At 30.0% G+C, this 11,123-nt stretch overlaps 1 long non-coding RNA gene and 1 pseudogene across 1 annotated transcript; one reads left to right on the top strand and one right to left on the bottom strand.

Annotated features, from left to right (window-relative positions):
- Nucleotides 1-2,505: 2,505 nt before the first annotated feature.
- On the bottom strand, nt 2,506-3,480 carry LOC123203574. The gene is made up of 2 exons (XR_006499318.1): nt 3,364-3,480; nt 2,506-3,244 (listed from the first exon to the last, which is right to left on the bottom strand). It is a non-coding gene; the product is annotated as an uncharacterized LOC123203574 (long non-coding RNA).
- Nucleotides 3,481-4,314: 834 nt separating this feature from the next.
- LOC123203764 lies at nt 4,315-5,209 on the top strand (annotated as a pseudogene).
- Nucleotides 5,210-11,123: the final 5,914 nt, after the last annotated feature.

Here is an 11,123-nt window from a genome sequence, read left to right as displayed (position 1 = left end):
CTATGGAAAGCTTGCCATCTTTACAATTGGGGCTTTGGAAGATTCTGAGCATGTTGGTGTCTTGCTGGCTTAGCAGCCAGTGGAGGCATGATCAACATTGTTTCAACTGCCTCTGATCTTTCACAAGATTTCAGAAAGTACTTCTCAGGAGGATGAAAACTATGCTCCAAAATTGAAGAATACTAGTGCCCACACATTCGAGGGAAAAAATAGCAAGCATGTTGCAGTCAATCGCTTGACAATTGAACCTAAAGATCAAAACTTTTCTGCAGTTGAAACTGATTTGGTCAAGATTCTGCTGGCAGTGAATCATGTCTGTTGGATGCAATTGGCATCTGAAGCTGTTCAGATGGCCACTGGTTCTCCAATTACTGAGTTTGAAAGACTTCTACACTTTTCCTCTTCAGTCATTTGTCATTCTTCAAATGTAATAAGCTGTAATAGGTGCTTACAGGACCAGGTTGTTGGGGCATCTTTGTGCAGACATGAGATACCTAATATCTCATTGGAATGCATGTGGCAGTGGTATGAAAAGCATGGAAGCTATAGTTTAGAAATAAAGGCAGATGATTTTGCAGAGTAAAATAGATTGGGAGTTGATCAGTTCTCATTTCGTGCCTATTTTGTTCCCTTTTTGTCAGCAGTTCAGTTGTTCGGGAGTGGTAAAAGTCATCCCATGAATGATGGCAACGGTCTTCCTACTTCTGGGAATTTGAAGGCGGATGAGATTGGTGGAACATCACAAAGCTCCTCTTACATTGGTCATCTACCAACATATTCAATGCTAGTTCCTCAGCCTCACACTTCTGACATGAGTGCTTTTCCACCTGAGAAAGAGTTGTGTAAATCAGAGCTGTCTGCAGTTTCTTCCAAAGAGGACTTATCTGTTCAATCAGCTGACATGACATGCTCCAATGTTCCGGAGCTACTTTTTGAATATTTTGAATCTGAACAACCTCGACAAAGACAACCATTCTATGAAAAGTAAGTATCATTTAGCTTAAACAAAATAGCAGTCTTGTAGGATATATTGATAGTTAAAAACCATGATAGTTGGCATTGAGCTTGAAATCTGGAATTGCCTGTTCTGTCCAGCTAGTTTGTTGGTCGAGCAACAAACTTAGTTGTTTCTCTTCTACGGTAACTTTGACTAGCTGGGGGATAAATTCATAGCTCACTGCGACTAGCTATTTGACATCCTTTCATTTTTTATCTCTAATTCTGCTTTTATCCATGCCAGAATTCAGGAGCTGGCTAGTGGTGATGGGTCTTCACATTGGAAAGCATATGGAGATCCAACTAGTTTGACCTCGGTAAATCTTCATGATCTGCGTCCTACATCCTGGTGAGCAATTAATCTCTGGATAATTTACACAAAATCATGTGTAACTCAATTCAGTACTGAGTTGAATAAAAATAGTATGCTCAGTGGAGCAGTAAATTCTTTATCATCTTTTGAACGTTCACGCAAAACTAATTTTGTTGTATTGACAGCTGACACCAAGAAATATATTAACTTTTGGTGCCATCTAATATATCAGGTACTCAGTGGCATTGTATCCGATATATAGGATTCCCGATGGCAATTTTCGTGCAACATTTTTGACTTACTATTTACTTAGTCATATGATTTGTAGAAGTACAAAAGTCAATTCGGCCAATGTAGATAGTATTGTCTCTCCGATTGTTGGTCTCCAAAGTTACAACGTTTAGGTAACCTAATCATCATTATTTTAACTGCTTGTCCTTTGGAAATTTGACTTAGTGATGCCTACTTTGCTAGTCACTTAGAATAATTTTTTGAGCCAAGCTCAAATAAGTCATTTTTGTCTTGAGTTTGAGCTTAAGCCAAAAATTTACCAGCTTCGGGAGCTCACACTCAGCCTTAATGCCATCGACTACTAAGCTTGGCTTGGCTTAGTTCGATTACACCCTTAGTCATGGCAAGTTGTGAAGTGACCGATATTTTCTTTGAGGTTTGAAGGCATGTAAATGTATGTATATTTTATATGCGTAACTCATCTATAACAATAGTTTAGGATCATTAGTTTCATTCTATCTTAAACTCATCAGAGGAGTAATTTTAACTTACAACAAGTTTGTGTAGGAATGATTTAATCTCTCTTCAATGCATCCTCAACTACATTGCACATATCTCATGGCTAAAGCACCCTAATAAGTAACAACACACTCACGCTTCAACACACCATCAACTGTGTTGGTCCAAGCCCTATCACACCCACTACCCTTAGGCCATGACAAAAGACTGTGACATAGTTAAGAGTTAGAATTAACTGAGTTTTTGGAACTTGTAAAACAACCATGCTCAGAAATTAAATGGACGGTCTGAATGAATAAATAAGTAAATATTTCACTAGTAATGGAGCAAATACTAAAATATATTAACTTCTATTTCCTCTCTCCTAAACGTTTATATTTTTGACAAGAGTTAAAGGCATTACAGAACTCTACCTTGAGGATGTAAGATATTGCCAAGATACAGTCTGAGAGCTTAAAGCCAATTTCACATTATTACATGACAAGCAGTATTTTAAGAGTTGCTAAATACTAGTCACTTCTTTTCAAAGAGAACATCATCGTATCTTTCATGAAACTACTTCACACATGGAAGCCATTAACAAATTCCAATGAACTTTCTCATCATATAATCTTCTGGCCAACCCAATGCATATTTGTTTGGCCATCTGTAACCTGTTTGTAATCATATAGGTAGAATCATGGTTACATCCAAACAAAGCCAGTGCAATAAAGCAAATCAACCAAACTGCACAAACAACTAACATAAATAGGAATCAGAATAGACAAAGTATACAAAATTTTTATGTTTTGCAGCCAAAAGCTTTAACACCAAATCAGTCAGATTGTTGCAATAACTGAGTTTGTTCTGTAAACTTATCTAAGTCATTTATGTTCTCAAACAGCAGAAAGTGCTTATCAGACACTCTTGTTGAAACATCTTCAACAAAAACATCCATCCATCCACCCACCATCTTCAAGAAATTCAAGCGACATTTGATCCACTGGCCATCCAAATTTTAGCCCGATTGTGGATTTCGGAAATGAAGAATTTTCTTTTTTTTTTTTTTTTGAGAAAAAAAGTAGTATGTATCAGACACAATTGTCCACCATAATTCTTCTTCTAACCAATACTCGATGATCAAGGGTTCATATGGTCTTGCACCAAAATTTTTATTTTTAACACAAACCCCATAACTAATAGTTCCTCAGTTGAAAGAAAAAGGGAATTGATGAGCCCTGATTTATGATTGAAATCGATAAATTGTGATAATTTACTCAGCTGAAATACGAAGATTTAGTATAATTACAATGGCTTGCACTAACCTTTCTTCGGAAGGCTGTTCAGGGCTTATTTTGCATTGATAATTCGAATTACGAGCTTTGTAATCGTTTTCAACAAGAGCAAGGAAACTGCAGATTCTTTTTTATCTGCATAAGAGATACTTGGGCTTTTAAAGTAGGCCAAGGAGAAAACTCAAACACTCATATATGTATTAACTTCTGTTAAAATATTCTATTAAAAATAAGAGTAAAGTTATCATATTACTACTAAACACTAAAAATTTATATCATTTTCTCTCTCATAATTAAATTTTGAAAAATAATATTTTTTCTTAAGGATTTTTTCTTTTATCTCTAGCGATTGAATGTCGTTCTTGCAATCAATTAGCTTTTCCATCTTTTTCTCTCACTGTTCATGTTTCCCTCAGATCAATTTTGTTGAACGAAAAAAAATCGGCATTGTCCAACCAAGAAACAAAGATGATTTTATTAAACAAAAACGGTTCATCTTTGTTCAATAAAATTGATCTAGTAGAAATGTCAACGATGAGAGAAGAAGATAGTGGGAAGGCTGGTTGATAGTGGGAATGACATCCAATAATCGAAGATGGAAGAAAAAGCCTCAAAAAAAATGTGTTTTCTAAAATTTAATTATAAAAAAAAATAGTTAATTTTTTAAATTAAAAAGAGAAATAATATAAAGTTTTAAAATTTTAAAATTTAATAAGAAAGTAATAATTTTGTTTTCATTTTTAATAAAAATTAATTTATAAATACATAGATAAATATTTAAAATTTTTAATTATTGCAAATGTACTTTCTAAATTTGGTTAAAAGTTTAAAATAGTCCTTGGGCCGCTGAAGTAAAAGCACCGTGCCCGATATAGAAGTGCATCAATGATGGGTCGTACTCGGATGTAACTCGTTTATTATTAATGGATTCGTGGCCCAAGAGAAAAGTAATTATAGAAGTAAAATTTATAAATTAAAAAAAAACATGAAAATCCTCACGATAAGCCGTAAATAATCCTCAAAAGACAAAGCGAAAGAACAACTCAAGAGATCTGGGATGATCATCAATTGGTTGCAGAGAGCCCCACTTTCACTTCTGTTTCTGATAACTTTATCATCAAAAGTTGAGCACTGTGAACTCTTATAATAGTCCGAATAAAAATCCCAGGGTACCGGCTGTGGCTACGATGATAACAGGAGACAAGAGTTCATTCTATCGATGTGGCTTCTCAGGTGTTCAAGACATTTTTGGGATGATCAAGGTCGCCATTAATTTGATCATTGTACCTTTGATGGTGCCATTTATTAGAGTTGCGCCATTCATGGACTTGGAGAGGCCATAGAGAAAGAAGTTGCAGGCTATATAACAGCACAGGGAAGAACAAATCCAAATGATGCAAATGGTTTGTGTTAAAAAATCGTCTGGTGTTTGGAACAGGTTCAACATTATTAGAAAGGCTCTGGAGAGGATATGAATTGACACAAGTTGTAAATCTAGAGGCTAGAATTCTTGGAATTTTCATGGTCATGAGAATCAGTTGACATTTGTTGAGCATGGGTGCCATGGAAAAGTAGCTGATACTTCTGGCAGAGTGAAGTGGATGAAGAAAATGGACGTGCAGAATATGAGGGACTTGGAGAGTAATAAATTCATTGAGAAAGATAGCTGGCTAAGCAAGCAACCCAGTTGAGGTTTTCTCGTTTCATGGCTCCATCAAAATGACCATTAGAAGATAGTTTGTTTATGTTATAGATATCAAAATTTATGTGTAAGCAAATGTGAGCACATCTCTAATGTAATTAAAATAAAGGCCCTCCCAAAACACTGGCAAGTTATGGTACTTCATTGATTCTAAGAAATACACATTGCTTTAATTTGGTTTTTTTTTTTTTTTTTTTTTTTAAAGAGTGAGAGAAAACAACAAAGGAGTAACCGGTAACTGAGAAAAATAAACAGCTGCAAGCAGGAAAAGGGGAGAACAGTGTTGAAAAAACAATTGCATTAGTCCTCCTTTGTTTTGGGGTGAAAGGAAAGCCTCTTTTGTTTTAGGGTGAAATAAGGAAAAGTTTATTAAAATCTCTTAAGTTTATTTTTGATACATAATTTTATTCAAATCAGATTACTCTTTTAAGATTTTATCTATTTTATATAATTAATTTAATTTATGAATAATTATATTAAATAAATAAAACTTCGGATAATTTTTATATAATGTTTGTGAGTCTCGAACTCAATTTTTCTTGAGACTATTTATGGATTCCGCATCAAACTCTAACTCTTTTACAACGGTGATTTTACCTTGCCAATCAAAGTATCCCTTTTAAGCAGTTTTAAGTCAAGCAAAGAAGTAATTGAGAAGAAAAATCAATAAATAGAGCTTTACTGTTACTACTTGCACTTTCAAGGATCTGACCAGTCGACCCCGCATTCTACATTTGACTGTTATTTAGGACCACATTTTTCCACTTCCCATTGCCCAATCTTCTTTTTTATTTTTCTTTACTATGCCATCGATAATGTGATTAAATTCCCAGGTGTCGGCACGATGAAGAGCATACGTGAACTTGAAAAGAGACCACAAATCGCAATCCAGCCCATCGAAGTTGACTTTGTTCAAACCCATTTACACTTTTTTCCACCAATTGTGACACTAGAAAATCCTAAAGATTAAGTCATGGAACGGAAGGTTAGCGAGCCTCCACAATCCTAACTCGGGTTAATGTCGGAAACTTATCTTGCCGTTAGAATACAATGAATGTAGCAAATCACTAGTCACTATTTTTTATTTGAGTTGTGTGGTTTGGTTTAACATAGATTTGACAGTGCATATTATTAAGCTGTATTTTTATTGTGTTAATTTAAATTTTATGTTAATAATTTTTAATTTTAATTTAATTTAAATTAGAATTATATCAATTTTTTTTAATTTTAATATAATCATTTAATATTTAAATTAATCTGATTTGATTTAAATTAATCTAAAATTATTTATTATTTTCACTCTTTAAAGTTTTTTACTGTTTTAATTTTTTTACTAAATTACATAATATACTATTAATAAAACACATAATATAATATTTAGTTTTGTTTACAAATGATTAAAACTTTTAAAACGCTTCAATAATTTGAATAATCAATTCATATGTTTATTATTTAATAATAAAATAAAATATTTAAATATGAATAAAAATAATATGAATAATTACAATTATATAGAGATACATCTATATATAATTAATAAGGATTTTGATATTGTCTTTCAATATTTTTATAATTTATTTATAATAAATTTTATTAAAATAATATTTTTATAAAATATTTAAATTATATCAAAGTATTTTTATATAAACTTTAATATTATCTAATTTAATTTTAAATTATATTAAATTAATTCAAAATAAAATTTATTGAATAAAAACTTGATTTTAATATAAATTTGTTTTTATAATATCATTTTAGAGTAATAAATTATATCCAAATTTGTGAGGTCTAATTTAACGTGCAGGAATTCCATTAAAATAAACAGAGCTAGAAGCACCAACCCAGTTAAAAGCCGCTGTTGTGTGGTCCCCATCACACGTGTCACGATCCACTAATCCAACCATATCCATTCTCTTAAGAACTCACACAGTGCTGTCACCAAAACCAAACCTCAACTCACCTCACCTCAGCTCGCGTGCATGGTAGGCCATTTAACAATACTTTGACCAAAAGAACATTGTTAAAAAACTCATTTCTCTCACTTATCGAAGCAAGCGCCAAAGCGTGCGCTACTGCATGCGCCCTCCTATAACATCCCGACGGTGATGCAACCTCTTCTCACGCTCATCATTCGTTCTTTCTTTATGTTATCGTGGCATCACCCTGTATGATTATGCCACGTGTCAATATACTCATTGGGGCATCAGAAGGATGATGTACATGTTAATTTTTTTAATCTAAAGTCTGCTCTTTGTACTGTACTGGAGATTTGGTGGTCGGAGCTGGAAGATTTTCTCCCACTATTATTATTTTTTTAATATATCTTGAAAGCCTGGTTTTACTATTGTATTTCTTAGCCTGGTCTTAATTTGACTTTGAGATCAAGGTGCTTTGTTTCGTATTTTAAAGGATTTAGAAGGTCTTTGTCTTAATAATGCATTTAAATGGTGACAACACGAAGTGGATCCACAATTTCTGGTCTCTATGACATAATTTTTAATCCCGAAAAAAAAAACTTAGATAATTTCACAACGAGTGAAATACATATTCTCACCTAAATTTTAACTGTAAAACTCTTTTCCAACCATGGTTAATGTAAAAAATATTTTTTTACCAGAAATTTAGTATGAATTATATTTTTTTATCAAAATTAAATTTGGCTAATTAAACAATAACATCGAAAAATAAAATTATCATTTTATTCTCATTATTTTATTTTTAAAATTTATCATGTAACCCTAAATTAATAAAAAATAAATATAATATTTTAAATATTCAAATTATATAAGAAATTTCTTATTTTTCTTTTATTTCATCCTCATCCTTTGTTTCTCTTTTTTTATATAGGAGTTTTTTTCCCGTAAAATCATGTAATAGGGAATAAACATAATTTTTTAAAATATTGTGGGTTTTTGAAAATTTTTAAAGGGCCATTAGAAATTAAAAAAAATGTAGGTCTCTGCAAATTTTCAATTATTAGTTAACCTTTAATAGTTTAAAAAATTGAATAGAAAGTAACCAATTACTACTGCAAATATCATGTTAAAACTATTATAGTTACATAATAGTTTTAAAATATATAAGGTTTGAAAATATTTTAAAATTAATTTGTGAGTTTTTAAACATTATTAAAAGTTAAATTGTCAATTTTAAAACGTTTCAATTTATAAAAAACCATTGCATATTTTTTATTTTTAAAAAGATTAATAGATTATAAAATTATTATTTTGTACCTACAATATTTATTTATTTTTAACACAATTTGATTTTCGATGATAACAAAAACTGAAAAAGTGTTTTCAAACTAAACTTGAGGTGGGAAAATGCAACTTACCATATCACAATTTGAATACGCACCTAAGATCAATTTGTATATTTAAGATTTGGTATGAGTACATGCTTGAAAACATCATTTAATATTTAAATATTATTAGTTAAACCTGTCGAGATAATATAGATAAAACTATAATATATGAATTTAAATAGAAAAGAATGCACCAAGGCAAGAATTTGTTAATGCCTCGTATGGCAAGGCCAAAATATATGCACCACCCAGTGCCATCTGATAGATAATGACCCCCACTTCTTTCTTTGTTGAACCACCGCAATTATGGTTAAAAGTTTAAGTAATTTGATTGGTCTACCATAACAAAATCCAGCCCCAACTTACCCACTAAAGTACGAATTTAATAACATGGAAATGCACTAAGGCACTCATTATTTTTACGTGGGAATTGGAATAATATTGATTATTAGCTTTTAATTAACTCAATATGATTATTACATTACTGTTTATGGCCGGATATTATTGACTTTCCAATGTGAAATTACCCAAAGAGATTGAAGAAGTAGCGAGAATAATCATGTAGACGATGTTCAAAATTTATTTTATTTGATATGATTAATTTCAATTTAATATAAAAGTTTGATTAAAATAGACTTAATATTACTCTATGATCTCATGTATATAAAACTTTTGTATTGCCACCCAAACTATTTTTTAAGGAAAATTTTAAAGCAAAATGTGCATTTTAATTCTAGATATTATAATTTATAATGTTCCTGAATTATTGAAAGAGATAACGGCAGTTAAAGTCTCGATGAAATTGAACAAACGGTACTAGTAGCGTAAAAAAAATATGCAACAAGTGTTGAGTGGATATGATTGGTTCCACCACCTGTAATGAGTTGACTCGGTAGAAATGGCGAATCCAAGTATATTGGGTCGACATGATTAAACATTCCTTGAGTTGATCGATTCAAATATGTCAAAAACCATATTATTCTGTTTCTCCATCTTAAAAAAAAGTGAACTCCTCCTCGCGCCCATTTTACATGGCAGGCGGTTCACTTCAAACATCACACCTACAAGGTTATGATGATAAGAGATTCTGTTTTCTTATCATCCAAGGGACATAAACGTGCAACAACCTATCCAATTTCATATCCCATCAATCCCTTCATCAAACAAATGTCCCACTTCATCTAATTTTATTTATTTTTATCTCACAATGAAGAAATATTAATTAAAATAACGTGATGTTATATATATATATATATATATATATATATATATATATATATATATATATATATATAATATTTTTAAATTTTTATGTCTCCAACTAAGACATAAATTTTATAAGATAATATAATAAAAATTAACTATATTTAATTTATGCAAATTATTATGAATTTTAAAAAAAATTCATACATATTTAATCATTCAGTCATTTTCAAATCTCATAATATTTTCTTTTTAAAATAAAAATTAAACTAAAAAATGACTATATTTATATAATAAAAAATGACTACAAAAATATAAAAACAAAAAATGTAGCATTTTTAATTAATATCTCCAAAATTAGTCTTAATTGAATGGAAATTCAAATTGGTCTACTCGATTAGTATTTTATTGGGATCTATCAACGGAATTATAAAGAATTATTTTTGCAGAAGGCTTAAATTAATATCTTTATTTTTTGTGTTAGTGTTTATGGGTCTTTGACCCGATTTTGTATAAAAAAAAAATTATATTTACCAGATAATTGATTCAAAGTAATCAAAGATAATTAAAGTAATATATATATTTTATTTGATTATTAGAGTAATTTATCTTTTATTATTAATATTATTTTATTTGATTTATCTAATAATTTTTTTTATATAATTTATCAGATAATAAACAATTTTGATATTCTGTTATTATATGTGAGATATAATAAATAAGGGAATTTAGTTATAATCTCTATATTATAAATTAAAATATTAATGAAGTAATTATGATTTTATAACATATCTATCCTTGTTAATTTTTTAAAGGCAAAAGTAATTTTATTTTCAATTAATATAACATTTAACATAAATAAATATTTTAAAATAATTATATTAAATAATCTATAAGATATTTAATTAAAATAATATCTTAGTATTAAAATAATTTATAATCTTTTCGTGGTTAGATCTCTCTTGATGAAAAGATCTATTCTAGATTGTTTCTCATGTGTCGACTACTAATTTAAGGTGGAGAGGAGAGAAAAAAAAAAACTTAAAATTTGGGTGAAAAACGTGATTTATCAAAATCAAAAAATTTTAAGTGAAAGTGAAATTGTTAATTTTTAAAACTTAAAAAGAAAAATGTTATTAATTTAATATTTTTAATATTATTAATAAAATAATAATTTTATCTATATCTCTAACAGAAAAGTTGATCTATAAATGAAATTTTGAATTTTTTAAATCACACAAATAAAACTTTGAAAATACATTGAAACTTGGACGGAAAATAGTCCTTTGAGCCTTCCAAACAATGGGTTAATATGTGCTTTTATTTTTTTTTTAATAAAAGCAATTACATGTTATCTCTTTGAATGGGTGCGGCCGCGAGTGGTGGAGATGAAAGGGCATTGCTTTATAGCTTTCCAAGCGTGGATGTTCTTGTTGGAGTATCCACAACCAAATGGCTTCGTATTTTCACGTCCCACGCTCCTCCACCATAACTCTATTTTATATTTTTGTAACCCTTATTCTTTTTTTTTTAATTTGAAATTAATTTTTATCTCCATAGTATCTAATCATATCTTCACAC

This window comes from Mangifera indica, chromosome 19 (genome assembly GCF_011075055.1).
Source record: "Mangifera indica cultivar Alphonso chromosome 19, CATAS_Mindica_2.1, whole genome shotgun sequence".
Lineage (NCBI taxonomy): Eukaryota > Viridiplantae > Streptophyta > Magnoliopsida > Sapindales > Anacardiaceae > Mangifera > Mangifera indica.
This window is presented reverse-complemented; position numbering and strand designations above follow the sequence as displayed.